Source organism: Crinia signifera, chromosome 8 (genome assembly GCF_055691185.1).
Source record: "Crinia signifera chromosome 8, ASM5569118v1, whole genome shotgun sequence".
Classification (NCBI taxonomy): Eukaryota; Metazoa; Chordata; class Amphibia; order Anura; family Myobatrachidae; genus Crinia; species Crinia signifera.
Genome location: NC_139224.1, coordinates 69,999,723 through 70,012,729, shown reverse-complemented (window position 1 = coordinate 70,012,729; position 13,007 = coordinate 69,999,723). Strand labels below are relative to the sequence as shown.

Sequence of the window (13,007 nt, the reverse complement as noted above, 5' to 3'; positions counted from 1 at the left end):
CAGACACAATAGCCATCACCTAAAGACTTACCACACTGTTTAGACGCAATTCCAACTGCTTTTGGCAGCTAAACAGTGTTGAGCCTCTTTAGTAGTTTAATTTGAGACCACCTGCTAATATCATGTCCTGTAGGTCTTTTTACATTACCAACACATGATTTTTTTCAGTAAGCCAATACAGTTAGGAAACTTTTTTATTAACTTAACTTGTTATAGAAGTAGAAGAGGGCAATAAAGTGCTTGCATCTCACCTACAGACATACCACATTGGATACGCCCAATCCCGTCTGATCTTGGAAGCTAAGCAGTGTTGGGCCTGGTTAGTACTTGGGTGGGAGACCACATGGGAACACCAGGTGCTGTAGGTTTTTTCCCATTACTGGCAAATTGTTTTTATTTTCTAGCTATTTAAATTGGAAACTTTTTCTTTATATTGCCAATACAGAGATTTGGGAGAGGTCAAACAGACACAATAGCCATCACCTAAAGACTTACCACACTGTTTAGGCCCAATTCCAACTGCTTTTGGCAGCTAAACAGTGTTGAGCCTCTTTAGTAGTTTAATTTGAGACCACCTGCTAATATCATGTCCTGTAGTTCTATTTACATTACCAACACATGATTTTTTTCAGTAAGCCAATACCGTTAGGAAACTTTTTTATTAGCTTACCTGGTTATAGAAGTAGAAGAGGGCAAAAAAGTGCCTGAATCTCACCTACAGCCATACCACATTGGATACGCCCAATCTCGTCTGATCTTGGAAGCTAAGCAGTGTTGGGCCTGGTTAGTACTTGCGTGGGAGACCACATGGGAACACCAGGTGCTGTAGGTTTTTTCCCATTACTGGCAAATTGTTTTTATTTTCTAGCTATTTAAATTGGAAACTTTTTCTTTTTATTGCCAATACAGAGATTTCGGAGAGGTCAAACAGACACAATAGCCATCACCTAAAGACTTACCACACAGTTTAGGCCCAATTCCAACTGCTTTTGGCAGCTAAACAGTGTTGAGCCTCTTTAGTAGTTTAATTTGAGACCACCTGCTAATATCATGTTCTGTAGGTCTTTTTACATTACCAACACATGATTTTTTTCAGTAAGCCAATACAGTTAGGAAACTTTTTTATTAACTTACCTTGTTATAGAAGTAGAAGAGGGCAAAAAAGTGCTTGCATCTCACCTACAGCCATACCACATTGGATACGCCCAATCCCGTCTGATCTTGGAAGCTAAGCAGTGTTGGGCCTGGTTAGTACTTGGGTGGGAGACCACATGGGAACACCAGGTGCTGTAGGTTTTTTCCCATTACTGGCAAATTGTTTTTATTCTCTAGCTATTTAAATTGGAAACTTTTTCTTTTTATTGCCAATACGGAGATTTAGGAGAGGTCAAACAGACACAATAGCCATCACCTAAAGACTTACCACACTGTTTAGGCCCAATTCCAACTGCTTTTGGCAGCTAAACAGTGTTGAGCCTCTTTAGTAGTTTAATTTGAGACCACCTGCTAATATCATGTCCTGTAGTTCTATTTACATTACCAACACATGATTTTTTTCAGTAAGCCAATACAGTTAGAAAACTTTTTTATTAGCTCACCTGGTTATAGAAGTAGAAGAGGGCAAAAAAGTGCCTGAATCTCACCTACAGCCATACCACATTGGATACGCCCAATCTCGTCTGATCTTGGAAGCTAAGCAGTGTTGGGCCTGGTTAGTACTTGGGTGGGAGACCACATGGGAACACCAGGTGCTGTAGGTTTTTTCCCATTACTGGCAAATTGTTTTTATTTTATAGCTATTTAAATTGGAAACTTTTTCTTTTTATTGCCAATACAGAGATTTGGGAGAGGTCAAACAGACACAATAGCCATCACCTAAAGACTTACCACACTGTTTAGACGCAATTCCAACTGCTTTTGGCAGCTAAACAGTGTTGAGCCTCTTTAGTAGTTTAATTTGAGACCACCTGCTAATATCATGTCCTGTAGGTCTTTTTACATTACCAACACATGATTTTTTTCAGTAAGCCAATACAGTTAGGAAACGTTTTTATTAACTTAACTTGTTATAGAAGTAGAAGAGGGCAAAAAAGTGCTTGCATCTCACCTACAGCCATACCACATTGGATACGCCCAATCCCGTCTGATCTTGGAAGCTAAGCAGTGTTGGGCCTGGTTAGTACTTGGGTGGGAGACCACATGGGAACACCAGGTGCTGTAGGTTTTTTTCCATTACTGGCAAATTGTTTTTATTCTCTAGCTATTTAAATTGGAAACTTTATCTTTTTATTGCCAATACAGACATTTGGGAGAGGTCAAACAGACACAATAGCCATCACCTAAAGACTTACCACACTGTTTAGGCCCAATTCCAACTGGTTTTGGCAGCTAAACAGTGTTGAGCCTCTTTAGTAGTTTAATTTGAGATCACCTGCTAATATCATGTCCTGTGGTTCTATTTACATTACCAACACATGATTTTTTTCAGTAAGCCAATACAGTTAGGAAACTTTTTTATAAGCTGACCTGGTTATAGAAGTAGAAGAGGGCAAAAAAGGGCCTGTATCTCACCTACAGCCATACCACATTGGATACGCCCAATCTCGTCTGATCTTGGAAGCTAAGCAGTGTTGGGCCTGGTTAGTACTTGGGTGGGAGACCACATGGGAACACCAGGTGCTGTAGGTTTTTTCCCATTACTGGCAAATTGTTTTTATTCTCTAGCTATTTAAATTGGAAACTTTTTCTTTTTATTGCCAATACAGAGATTTAGGAGAGGTCAAACAGACACAATAGCCATCACCTAAAGACTTACCACACTGTTTAGGCCCAATTCCAACTGCTTTTGGCAGCTAAACAGTGTTGAGCCTCTTTAGTAGTTTAATTTGAGACCACCTGCTAATATAATGTCCTGTAGTTCTATTTACATTACCAACACATGATTTTATTCAGTAAGCCAATACAGTTAGGAAACATTTTTATTAGCTTACCTGGTTATAGAAGTAGAAGAGGGCAAAAAAGTGCCTGTATCTCACCTACAGCCATACCACATTGGATACGCCCAATCTCGTCTGATCTTGGAAGCTAAGCAGTGTTGGGCCTGGTTAGTACTTGGGTGGGGGACCACATGGGAACACCAGGTGCTGTAGGTTTTTTCCCATTACTGGCAAATTGTTTTTATTTTCTAGCTATTTAAATTGGAAACTTTTTTCTTTTTATTGCCAATACAGAGATTTAGGAGAGGTCAAACAGACACAATAGCCATCACCTAAAGACTTACCACACTGTTTAGGCCCAATTCCAACTGCTTTTGGCAGCTAAACAGTGTTGAGCCTCTTTAGTAGTTTAATTTGAGACCACCTGCTAATATCATGTCCTGTAGTTCTATTTACATTACCAACACATGATTTTATTCAGTAAGCCAATACAGTTAGGAAACTTTTTTATTAGCTTACCTGGTTATAGAAGTAGAAGAGGGCAAAAAAGTGCCTGTATCTCACCTACAGCCATACCACATTGGATACGCCTGATCTTGGAAGCTAAGCAGTGTTGGGCCTGGTTAGTACTTGGGTGGGAGACCACATGGGAACACCAGGTGCTGTAGGTTTTTTCCCATTACTGGCAAATTGTTTTTATTTTCCAGCTATTTAAATTGGAAACTTTTTTCTTTTTATTGCCAATACAGAGATTTAGGAGAGGTCAAACAGACACAATAGCCATCACCTAAAGACTTACCACACTGTTTAGGCCCAATTCCAACTGCTTTTGGCAGCTAAACAGTGTTGAGCCTCTTTAGTAGTTTAATTTGAGACCACCTGCTGATATCATGTCCTGTAGTTCTATTTACATTACCAACACATTATTTTTTTTTAAGTAAGCCAATACAGTTAGGAAACTTTTTTATTAACTTACCTGGTTATAGAAGTAGAAGTGGGCAAAAAAGTGCCTGTATATCACCTACAGCCATACCACATTGGATACGCCCAATCTCGTCTGATCTTGGAAGCTAAGCAGTGTTGGGCCTGGTTAGTACTTGGGTGGGAGACCACATGGGAACACCAGGTGCTGTAGGTTTTTTCCCATTACTGGCAAATTGTTTTTATTTTCCAGCTATTTAAATTGGAAACTTTTTCTTTTTATTGCCAATACAGAGATTTGGGAGAGGTCAAACAGACACAATAGCCATCACCTAAAGACTTACCACACTGTTTAGACGCAATTCCAACTGCTTTTGGCAGCTAAACAGTGTTGAGCCTCTTTAGTAGTTTAATTTGAGACAACCTGCTAATATCATGTCCTGTAGGTCTTTTTACATTACCAACACATGATTTTTTTCAGTAAGCCAATACAGTTAGGAAACTTTTTTATTAACTTAACTTGTTATAGAAGTAGAAGAGGGCAAAAAAGTGCTTGCATCTCACCTACAGCCATACCACATTGGATACGCCAATCCCGTCTGATCTTGGAAGCTAAGCAGTGTTGGGCCTGGTTAGTACTTGGGTGGGAGACCACACGGGAACACCAGGTGCTGTAGGTTTTTTTCCATTACTGGCAAATTGTTTTTATTCTCTAGCTATTTAAATTGGAAACTTTATCTTTTTATTGCCAATACAGACATTTGGGAGAGGTCAAACAGACACAATAGCCATCACCTAAAGACTTACCACACTGTTTAGGCCCAATTCCAACTGGTTTTGGCAGCTAAACAGTGTTGAGCCTCTTTAGTAGTTTAATTTGAGACCACCTGCTAATATCATGTCCTGTAGTTTTATTTACATTACCAACACATGATTTTTTTCAGTAAGCCAATACAGTTAGGAAACTTTTTTATTAGCTTACCTGGTTATAGAAGTAGAAGAGGGCAAAAAAGTGCCTGTATCTCACCTACAGCCATACCACATTGGATACGCCCAATCTCGTCTGATCTTGGAAGCTAAGCAGTGTTGGGCCTGGTTAGTACTTGGGTGGGAGACCACATGGGAACGCCAGGTGCTGTAGGTTTTTTCCCATTACTGGCAAATTGTTTTTATTTTCTAGCTATTTAAATTGGAAACTTTTTCTTTTTATTGCCAATACAGAGATTTGGGAGAGGTCAAACAGACACAATAGCCATCACCTAAAGACTTACCACACTGTTAAGGCCCAATTCCAACTGGTTTTGGCAGCTAAACAGTGTTGAGCCTCTTTAGTAGTTTAATTTGAGAGCACCTGCTAATATCATGTCCTGTAGTTCTATTTACATTACCAACACATGATTTTTTTCAGTAAGCCAATACAGTTAGGAAACTTTTTTATTAACTTAACTTGTTATAGAAGTAGAAGAGGGCAAAAAAGTGCTTGCATCTCACCTACAGCCATACCACATTGGATACGCCCAATCCCGTCTGATCTTGGAAGCTAAGCAGTGTTGGGCCTGGTTAGTACTTGGGTGGGCGACCACACGGGAACACCAGGTGCTGTAGGTTTTTTTCCATTAATGGCAAATTGTTTTTATTCTCTAGCTATTTAAATTGGAAACTTTATCTTTTTATTGCCAATACAGACATTTGGGAGAGGTCAAACAGACACAATAGCCATCACCTAAAGACTTACCACACTGTTTAGGCCCAATTCCAACTGGTTTTGGCAGCTAAACAGTGTTGAGCCTCTTTAGTAGTTTAATTTGAGACCACCTGCTAAAATCATGCCCTGTAGTTCTATTTACATTACCAACACATGATTTTTTTCAGTAAGCCAATACAGTTAGGAAACTTTTTTATTAGCTTACCTGGTTATAGAAGTAGAAGAGGGCAAAAAAGTGCCTGTATCTCACCTATAGCCATACCACATTGGATACGCCCAATCTCGTCTGATCTTGGAAGCTAAGCAGTGTTGGGCCTGGTTAGTACTTGGGTGGGAGACCACATGGGAACGCCAGGTGCTGTAGGTTTTTTCCCATTACTGGCAAATTGTTTTTATTTTCTAGCTATTTAAATTGGAAACTTTTTCTTTTTATTGCCAATACAGAGATTTAGGAGAGGTCAAACAGACACAATAGCCATCACCTAAAGACTTACCACACTGTTTAGGCCCAATTCCAACTGGTTTTGGCAGCTAAACAGTGTTGAGCCTCTGTAGTAGTTTAATTTGAGATCACCTGCTAATATCATGTCCTGTGGTTCTATTTACATTACCAACACATGATTTTTTTCAGTAAGCTAATACAGTTAGGAAACTTTTTTATAAGCTTACCTGGTTATAGAAGTAGAAGAGGGCAAAAAAGTGCCTGTATCTCACCTACAGCCATACCACATTGGATACGCCCAATCTCGTCTGGTCTTGGAAGCTAAGCAGTGTTGGGCCTGGTTAGTACTTGGGTGGGAGACCACATGGGAACACCAGGTGCTGTAGGTTTTTTCCCATTACTGGCAAATTGTTTTTATTCTCTAGCTATTTAAATTGGAAACTTTTTCTTTTTATTGCCAATACAGAGATTTAGAAGAGGTCAAACAGACACAATAGCTATCACCTAAAGACTTACCACACTGTTTAGGCCCAATTCCAAATGCTTTTGGCAGCTAAACAGTGTTGAGCCTCTTAAGTAGTTTAATTTGAGACCACCTGCTAATATCATGTCCTGTAGTTCTATTTACATTACCAACACATGATTTTTTCAGTAAGCCAATACAGTTAGGAAACTTTTTTATTAACTTAACTTGTTATAGAAGTAGAAGAGGGCAATAAAGTGCTTGCATCTCACCTACAGACATACCACATTGGATACGCCCAATCCCGTCTGATCTTGGAAGCTAAGCAGTGTTGGGCCTAGTTAGTACTTGGGTGGGAGACCACATGGGAACACCAGGTGCTGTAGGTTTTTTCCCCTTACTGGCAAATTGTTTTTATTCTCTAGCTATTTAAATTGGAAACTTTTTCTTTTTATTGCCAATACAGAGATTTAGGAGAGGTCAAACAGACACAATAGCCATCACCTAAAGACTTACCACACTGTTTAGGCCCAATTCCAACTGCTTTTGGCAGCTAAACAGTGTTGAGCCTCTTTAGTAGTTTAATTTGAGACCACCTGCTAATATCATGTCCTGTAGTTCTATTTACATTACCAACACATGATTTTTTTCAGTAAGCCAATACAGTTAGGAAACTTTTTTATTAGCTTACCTGGTTATAGAAGTAGAAGAGGGCAAAAAAGTGCCGGAATCTCACCTACAGCCATACCACATTGGATACGCCCAATCTCGTCTGATCTTGGAAGCTAAGCAGTGTTGGGCCTGGTTAGTACTTGGGTGGGAGACCACATGGGAACACCAGGTGCTGTAGGTTTTTTCCCATTACTGGCAAATTGTTTTTATTTTCTAGCTATTTAAATTGGAAACTTTTTCTTTTTATTGCCAATACAGAGATTTGGGAGAGGTCAAACAGACACAATAGCCATCACCTAAAGACTTACCACACTGTTTAGACGCAATTGAAAAACGGCTTTTGGCAGCTAAACAGTGTTGAGCCTCTTTAGTAGTTTAATTTGAGACCACCTGCTAATATCATGTCCTGTAGGTCTTTTTACATTACCAACACATGATTTTTTTCAGTAAGCCAATACAGTTAGGAAACATTTTTATTAACTTAACTTGTTATAGAAGTAGAAGAGGGCAAAAAAGTGCTTGCATCTCACCTACAGCCATACCAAATTGGATACGCCCAATTCCGTCTGATCTTGGAAGCTAAGCAGTGTTGGGCCTGGTTAGTACTTGGGTGGGAGACCACATGGGAACACCAGGTGCTGTAGGTTTTTTTCCATTACTGGCAAATTGTTTTTATTCTCTAGCTATTTAAATTGGAAACTTTATCTTTTTATTGCCAATACAGACATTTGGGAGAGGTCAAACAGACACAATAGCCATCACCTAAATACTTACCACACTGTTTAGGCCCAATTCCAACTGGTTTTGGCAGCTAAACAGTGTTGAGCCTCTTTAGTAGTTTAATTTGAGATCACCTGCTAATATCATGTCCTGTAGTTCTATTTACATTACCAACACATGATTTTTTTCAGTAAGCCAATACAGTTAGGAAACTTTTTTATTAGCTTACCTGGTTATAGAAGTAGAAGAGGGCAAAAAAGTGCCTGTATCTCACCTACAGCCATACCACATTGGATACGCCCAATCTCGTCTGATCTTGGAAGCTAAGCAGTGTTGGGCCTGGTTAGTACTTGGGTGGGAGACCACATGGGAACACCAGGTGCTGTAGGTTTTTTCCCATTACTGGCAAATTGTTTTTATTTTCTAGCTATTTAATCTGGAAACTTTTTCTTTTTATTGCCAATACAGAGATTTGGGAGAGGTCAAACAGACACAATAGCCATCACCTAAAGACTTACCACACTGTTTAGACGCAATTCCGACTGCTTTTGGCAGCTAAACAGTGTTGAGCCTCTTTAGTAGTTTAATTTGAGACCACCTGCTAATATCATGTCCTGTAGGTCTTTTTACATTACCAACACATGATTTTTTTCAGTAAGCCAATACAATTAGGAAACTTTTTTATTAACTTAACTTGTTATAGAAGTAGAAGAGGGCAAAAAAGTGCTTGCATCTCACCTACAGCCATACCACATTGGATACGCCCAATCCCGTCTGATCTTAGTAGCTAAGCAGTGTTGGGCCTGGTTAGTACTTGGGTGGGAGACCACATGGTAACACCAGGTGCTGTAGGTTTATTCCTATTACTGCCAAATTGTTTTTATTTTCTAGCTATTTAAATTGGAAACTTTTTCTTTTTATTGCCAATACAGAGATTTGGGAGAGGTCAAACAGACACAATAGCCATCACCTAAAAACTTACCACACTGTTTAGGCCCAATTCCAACTGCTTTTGGCAGCTAAACAGTGTTGAGCCTCTTTAGTAGTTTAATTTGAGACCACCTGCTAATATCATGTCCTGTAGTTCTATTTACATTACCAACACATGATTTTTTTCAGTAAGCCAATACAATTAGGAAACTTTTTTATTAACTTAACTTGTTATAGAATTAGAAGAGGGCAAAAAAGTGCTTGCATCTCACCTACAGCCATACCACATTGGATACGCCCAATCTCGTCTGATCTTGGAAGCTAAGCAGTGTTGGGCCTGGTTAGTACTTGGGTGGGAGACCACATGGTAAAACCAGGTGCTGTAGGTTTTTTCCCATTACTGGCAAATGGTTTTTATTTTCTAGCTATTTAAATTGGAAATTTTTTTCTTTGTATTGCCAATACAGAGATTTAGGAGAGGTCAAACAGACACAATAGCCATCACCTAAAGACTTACCACACTGTTTAGGCCCAATTCCAACTGCTTTTGGCAGCTAAACAGTGTTGAGCCTCTTTAGTAGTTTAATTTGAGACCACCTGCTAATATCATGTCCTGTAGTTCTATTTACATTACCAACACATGATTTTTTTCAGTAAGCCAATACAGTTAGGAAACTTTTTTATTAGCTTACCTGGTTATAGAAGTAGAAGAGGGCAAAAAAGTGCCTATATCTCACCTACAGCCATACCACATTGGATACGCCCAATCTCGTCTGATCTTGGAAGCTAAGCAATGTTGGGCCTGGTTAGTACTTAGGTGGGAGACCACATGGGAACACCAGGTGCTGTAGGTTTTTTCCCATTACTGGCAAATTGTTTTTATTTTCTAGCTATTTAAATTGGAAACTTTTTCTTTTTATTGCCAATACAGAGATTTGGGAGAGGTCAAACAGACACAATAGCCATCACCTAAAGACTTACCACACTGTTTAGACGCAATTCCAACTGCTTTTGGCAGCTAAACAGTGTTGAGCCTCTTTAGTAGTTTAATTTGAGACCACCTGCTAATATCATGTCCTGTAAGTCTTTTTACATTACCAACACATGATTTTTTTCAGTAAGCCAATACAGTTAGGAAACTTTTTTATTAACTTAACTTGTTTTAGAAGTAGAAGAGGGCAAAAAAGTGCTTGCATCTCACCTACAGCCATACCACATTGGATACGCCCAATCCCGTCAGATCTTGGAAGCTAAGCAGTGTTGGGCCTGGTTAGTACTTGGGTGGGAGACCACATGGGAACACCAGGTGCTGTAGGTTTTTTTCCATTACTGGCAAATTGTTTTTATTCTCTAGCTATTTAAATTGGAAACTTTATCTTTTTATTGCCAATACAGACATTTGGGAGAGGTCAAACAGACACAATAGCCATCACCTAAAGACTTACCACACTGTTTTGGCCCAATTCCAACTGGTTTTGGCAGCTAAACAGTGTTGAGCCTCTTTAGTAGTTTAATTTGAGACCACCTGCTAATATCATGTCCTGTAGTTCTATTTACATTACCAACACATGATTTTTTTCAGTAAGCCAATACAGTTAGGAAACTTTTTTATTAGCTTACCTGGTTATAGAAGTAGAAGAGGGCAAAAAAGTGCCTGTATCTCACCTACAGCCATACCACATTTGATACGCCCAATCTCGTCTGATCTTAGAAGCTAAGCAGTGTTGGGCCTGGTTATTACTTGGGTGGGAGACTACATGGGAACGCCAGGTGCTGTAGGTTTTTTCCCATTACTGGCAAATTGTTTTTATTTTCTAGCTATTTAAATTAGAAACTTTTTCTTTTTATTGCCAATACAGAGATTTGGGAGAGGTCAAACAGACACAATAGCCATCACCTAAAGACTTACCACACTGTTTAGACGCAATTCCAACTGCTTTTGGCAGCTAAACAGTGTTGAGCCTCTTTAGTAGTTTAATTTGAGACCACCTGCTAATATCATGTCCTGTAGGTCTTTTTACATTACCAACACATGATTTTTTTCAGTAAGCCAATACAGTTAGGAAACTTTTTTATTAACTTACCTTGTTATAGAAGGAGAAGAGGGCAAAAAAGTGCTTGCATCTCACCTACAGCCATACCACATTGGATACGCCCAATCCCGTCTGATCTTGGAAGCTAAGCAGTGTTGGGCCTGGTTAGTGCTTGGGTGGGAGACCACATGGGAACACCAGGTGCTGTAGGTTTTTTCCCATTACTGGCAAATTGTTTTTATTCTCTAGCTATTTAAATTGGAAACTTTTTCTTTTTATTGCCAATACAGAGATTTAGGAGAGGTCAAACAGACACAATAGTCATCACCTAAAGACTTACCACACTGTTTAGGCCCAATTCCAACTGGTTTTGGCAGCTAAACAGTGTTGAGCCTCTTTAGTAGTTTAATTTGAGACCACCTGCTAATATCATGTCCTGTAGTTCTATTTACATTATCAACACATGATTTTTTTCAGTAAGCCAATACAGTTAGGAAACTTTTTTATTAGCTTACCTGGTTATAGAAGTAGAAGAGGGCAAAAAAGTGCCTTTATCTCACCTACAGCCATACCACATTGGATACGCCCAATCTCGTCTGATCTTGGAAGCTAAGCAGTGTTGGGCCTGGTTAGTACTTGGGTGGGAGACCACATGAGAACGCCAGGTGCTGTAGGTTTTTTCCCATTACTGGCAAATTGTTTTTATTTTCTAGCTATTTAAATTGGAAACTTTTTCTTTTTATTGCCAATACAGAGATTTGGGAGAGGTCAAACAGACACAATAGCCATCACCTAAAGACTTACCACACTGTTTAGACGCAATTCCAACTGCTTTTGGCAGCTAAACAGTGTTGAGCCTCTTTAGTAGTTTAATTTGAGACCACCTGCTAATATCATGTCCTGTAGGTCTTTTTACATTACCAACACATGATTTTTTTCAGTAAGCCAATACAGTTAGGAAACTTTTTTATTAACTTACCTTGTTATAGAAGTAGAAGAGGGCAAAAAAGTGCTTGCATCTCACCTACAGCCATACCACATTGGATACGCCCAATCCCGTCTGATCTTGGAAGCTAAGCAGTGTTGGGCCTGGTTAATGCTTGGGTGGGAGACCACATGGGAACACCAGGTGCTGTAGGTTTTTTCCCATTACTGGCAAATTGTTTTTATTCTCTAGCTATTTAAATTGGAAACTTTTTCTTTTTATTGCCAATACAGAGATTTAGGAGAGGTCAAACAGACACAATAGTCATCACCTAAAGACTTACCACACTGTTTAGGCCCAATTCCAACTGGTTTTGGCAGCTAAACAGTGTTGAGCCTCTTTAGTAGTTTAATTTGAGACCACCTGCTAATATCATGTCCTGTAGTTCTATTTACATTATCAACACATGATTTTTTTCAGTAAGCCAATACAGTTAGGAAACTTTTTTATTAGCTTACCTGGTTATAGAAGTAGAAGAGGGCAAAAAAGTGCCTGTATCTCACCTACAGCCATACCACATTGGATACGCCCAATCTCGTCTGATCTTGGAAGCTAAGCAGTGTTGGGCCTGGTTAGTACTTGGGTGGGAGACCACATGAGAACGCCAGGTGCTGTAGGTTTTTTCCCATTACTGGCAAATTGTTTTTATTTTCTAGCTATTTAAATTGGAAACTTTTTCTTTTTATTGCCAATACAGAGATTTGGGAGAGGTCAAACAGACACAATAGCCATCACCTAAAGACTTACCACACTGTTTAGACGCAATTCCAACTGCTTTTGGCAGCTAAACAGTGTTGAGCCTCTTTAGTAATTTAATTTGAGACCACCTGCTAATATCATGTCCTGTAGGTCTTTTTACATTACCAACACATGATTTTTTTCAGTAAGCCAATACAGTTAGGAAACTTTTTTATTAACTTATCTTGTTATAGAAGTAGAAGAGGGCAAAAAAGTGCCTGAATCTCACCTACAGCCATACCACATTGGATACGCTCAATCCCGTCTGACCTTGGAAGCTAAGCAGTGTTGGGCCTGGTTAGTACTTGGTTGGGAGACCACATGGGAACACCAGGTGCTGTAGGTTTTTTTTCCCATTACTGGCAAATTGTTTTTATTCTCTAGCTATTTAAATTGGAAACTTTATCTTTTTATTGCCAATACAGACATTTGGGAGAGGTCAAACAGACACAATAGCCATCA

At 39.3% G+C, this 13,007-nt stretch overlaps 26 non-coding genes and 2 pseudogenes across 26 annotated transcripts; all 28 read left to right on the top strand.

The window, feature by feature from the left end:
- The first annotated feature begins 249 nt into the window (after positions 1 to 249).
- On the top strand, positions 250 to 368 carry LOC146031220 (5S ribosomal RNA). The gene has a single exon (XR_014456690.1). It is a non-coding gene; the product is annotated as a 5S ribosomal RNA (ribosomal RNA).
- A 345-nt stretch (positions 369 to 713) lies between these two features.
- Positions 714 to 832, top strand: LOC146031256 (5S ribosomal RNA). Its single transcript, XR_014456727.1, has one exon. It is a non-coding gene; the product is annotated as a 5S ribosomal RNA (ribosomal RNA).
- A 345-nt stretch (positions 833 to 1,177) lies between these two features.
- LOC146031854 (5S ribosomal RNA) lies at positions 1,178 to 1,296 on the top strand. Its single transcript, XR_014457307.1, has one exon. It is a non-coding gene; the product is annotated as a 5S ribosomal RNA (ribosomal RNA).
- Positions 1,297 to 1,641: 345 nt separating this feature from the next.
- LOC146029103 (5S ribosomal RNA) lies at positions 1,642 to 1,760 on the top strand. Its single transcript, XR_014455309.1, has one exon. It is a non-coding gene; the product is annotated as a 5S ribosomal RNA (ribosomal RNA).
- Positions 1,761 to 2,105: 345 nt separating this feature from the next.
- LOC146031734 (5S ribosomal RNA) lies at positions 2,106 to 2,224 on the top strand. The gene has a single exon (XR_014457192.1). It is a non-coding gene; the product is annotated as a 5S ribosomal RNA (ribosomal RNA).
- A 345-nt stretch (positions 2,225 to 2,569) lies between these two features.
- Positions 2,570 to 2,688, top strand: LOC146029091 (5S ribosomal RNA). The gene has a single exon (XR_014455307.1). It is a non-coding gene; the product is annotated as a 5S ribosomal RNA (ribosomal RNA).
- A 345-nt stretch (positions 2,689 to 3,033) lies between these two features.
- On the top strand, positions 3,034 to 3,152 carry LOC146030412 (5S ribosomal RNA). The gene has a single exon (XR_014455908.1). It is a non-coding gene; the product is annotated as a 5S ribosomal RNA (ribosomal RNA).
- Positions 3,153 to 3,498: 346 nt separating this feature from the next.
- Positions 3,499 to 3,607, top strand: LOC146028737 (5S ribosomal RNA; annotated as a pseudogene).
- Positions 3,608 to 3,955: 348 nt separating this feature from the next.
- On the top strand, positions 3,956 to 4,074 carry LOC146029079 (5S ribosomal RNA). The gene has a single exon (XR_014455305.1). It is a non-coding gene; the product is annotated as a 5S ribosomal RNA (ribosomal RNA).
- Positions 4,075 to 4,419: 345 nt separating this feature from the next.
- On the top strand, positions 4,420 to 4,537 carry LOC146033361 (5S ribosomal RNA). The gene has a single exon (XR_014458771.1). It is a non-coding gene; the product is annotated as a 5S ribosomal RNA (ribosomal RNA).
- A 345-nt stretch (positions 4,538 to 4,882) lies between these two features.
- LOC146030829 (5S ribosomal RNA) lies at positions 4,883 to 5,001 on the top strand. The gene has a single exon (XR_014456313.1). It is a non-coding gene; the product is annotated as a 5S ribosomal RNA (ribosomal RNA).
- Positions 5,002 to 5,346: 345 nt separating this feature from the next.
- Positions 5,347 to 5,465, top strand: LOC146030294 (5S ribosomal RNA). Its single transcript, XR_014455792.1, has one exon. It is a non-coding gene; the product is annotated as a 5S ribosomal RNA (ribosomal RNA).
- A 345-nt stretch (positions 5,466 to 5,810) lies between these two features.
- On the top strand, positions 5,811 to 5,929 carry LOC146031503 (5S ribosomal RNA). The gene has a single exon (XR_014456970.1). It is a non-coding gene; the product is annotated as a 5S ribosomal RNA (ribosomal RNA).
- A 345-nt stretch (positions 5,930 to 6,274) lies between these two features.
- Positions 6,275 to 6,393, top strand: LOC146031264 (5S ribosomal RNA). The gene has a single exon (XR_014456734.1). It is a non-coding gene; the product is annotated as a 5S ribosomal RNA (ribosomal RNA).
- A 344-nt stretch (positions 6,394 to 6,737) lies between these two features.
- On the top strand, positions 6,738 to 6,856 carry LOC146033158 (5S ribosomal RNA). The gene has a single exon (XR_014458569.1). It is a non-coding gene; the product is annotated as a 5S ribosomal RNA (ribosomal RNA).
- A 345-nt stretch (positions 6,857 to 7,201) lies between these two features.
- LOC146029067 (5S ribosomal RNA) lies at positions 7,202 to 7,320 on the top strand. The gene has a single exon (XR_014455303.1). It is a non-coding gene; the product is annotated as a 5S ribosomal RNA (ribosomal RNA).
- Positions 7,321 to 7,667: 347 nt separating this feature from the next.
- On the top strand, positions 7,668 to 7,786 carry LOC146032473 (5S ribosomal RNA). The gene has a single exon (XR_014457906.1). It is a non-coding gene; the product is annotated as a 5S ribosomal RNA (ribosomal RNA).
- Positions 7,787 to 8,131: 345 nt separating this feature from the next.
- LOC146029055 (5S ribosomal RNA) lies at positions 8,132 to 8,250 on the top strand. Its single transcript, XR_014455302.1, has one exon. It is a non-coding gene; the product is annotated as a 5S ribosomal RNA (ribosomal RNA).
- Positions 8,251 to 8,595: 345 nt separating this feature from the next.
- Positions 8,596 to 8,714, top strand: LOC146034553 (5S ribosomal RNA). Its single transcript, XR_014459958.1, has one exon. It is a non-coding gene; the product is annotated as a 5S ribosomal RNA (ribosomal RNA).
- A 345-nt stretch (positions 8,715 to 9,059) lies between these two features.
- LOC146032579 (5S ribosomal RNA) lies at positions 9,060 to 9,178 on the top strand. Its single transcript, XR_014458006.1, has one exon. It is a non-coding gene; the product is annotated as a 5S ribosomal RNA (ribosomal RNA).
- Positions 9,179 to 9,524: 346 nt separating this feature from the next.
- Positions 9,525 to 9,643, top strand: LOC146031895 (5S ribosomal RNA). Its single transcript, XR_014457347.1, has one exon. It is a non-coding gene; the product is annotated as a 5S ribosomal RNA (ribosomal RNA).
- Positions 9,644 to 9,988: 345 nt separating this feature from the next.
- LOC146030546 (5S ribosomal RNA) lies at positions 9,989 to 10,107 on the top strand. The gene has a single exon (XR_014456037.1). It is a non-coding gene; the product is annotated as a 5S ribosomal RNA (ribosomal RNA).
- Positions 10,108 to 10,452: 345 nt separating this feature from the next.
- Positions 10,453 to 10,571, top strand: LOC146028232 (5S ribosomal RNA; annotated as a pseudogene).
- A 345-nt stretch (positions 10,572 to 10,916) lies between these two features.
- LOC146031235 (5S ribosomal RNA) lies at positions 10,917 to 11,035 on the top strand. Its single transcript, XR_014456706.1, has one exon. It is a non-coding gene; the product is annotated as a 5S ribosomal RNA (ribosomal RNA).
- Positions 11,036 to 11,380: 345 nt separating this feature from the next.
- LOC146031157 (5S ribosomal RNA) lies at positions 11,381 to 11,499 on the top strand. Its single transcript, XR_014456629.1, has one exon. It is a non-coding gene; the product is annotated as a 5S ribosomal RNA (ribosomal RNA).
- A 345-nt stretch (positions 11,500 to 11,844) lies between these two features.
- Positions 11,845 to 11,963, top strand: LOC146033184 (5S ribosomal RNA). Its single transcript, XR_014458594.1, has one exon. It is a non-coding gene; the product is annotated as a 5S ribosomal RNA (ribosomal RNA).
- A 345-nt stretch (positions 11,964 to 12,308) lies between these two features.
- On the top strand, positions 12,309 to 12,427 carry LOC146031156 (5S ribosomal RNA). The gene has a single exon (XR_014456628.1). It is a non-coding gene; the product is annotated as a 5S ribosomal RNA (ribosomal RNA).
- A 345-nt stretch (positions 12,428 to 12,772) lies between these two features.
- LOC146031204 (5S ribosomal RNA) lies at positions 12,773 to 12,891 on the top strand. Its single transcript, XR_014456675.1, has one exon. It is a non-coding gene; the product is annotated as a 5S ribosomal RNA (ribosomal RNA).
- Positions 12,892 to 13,007: the final 116 nt, after the last annotated feature.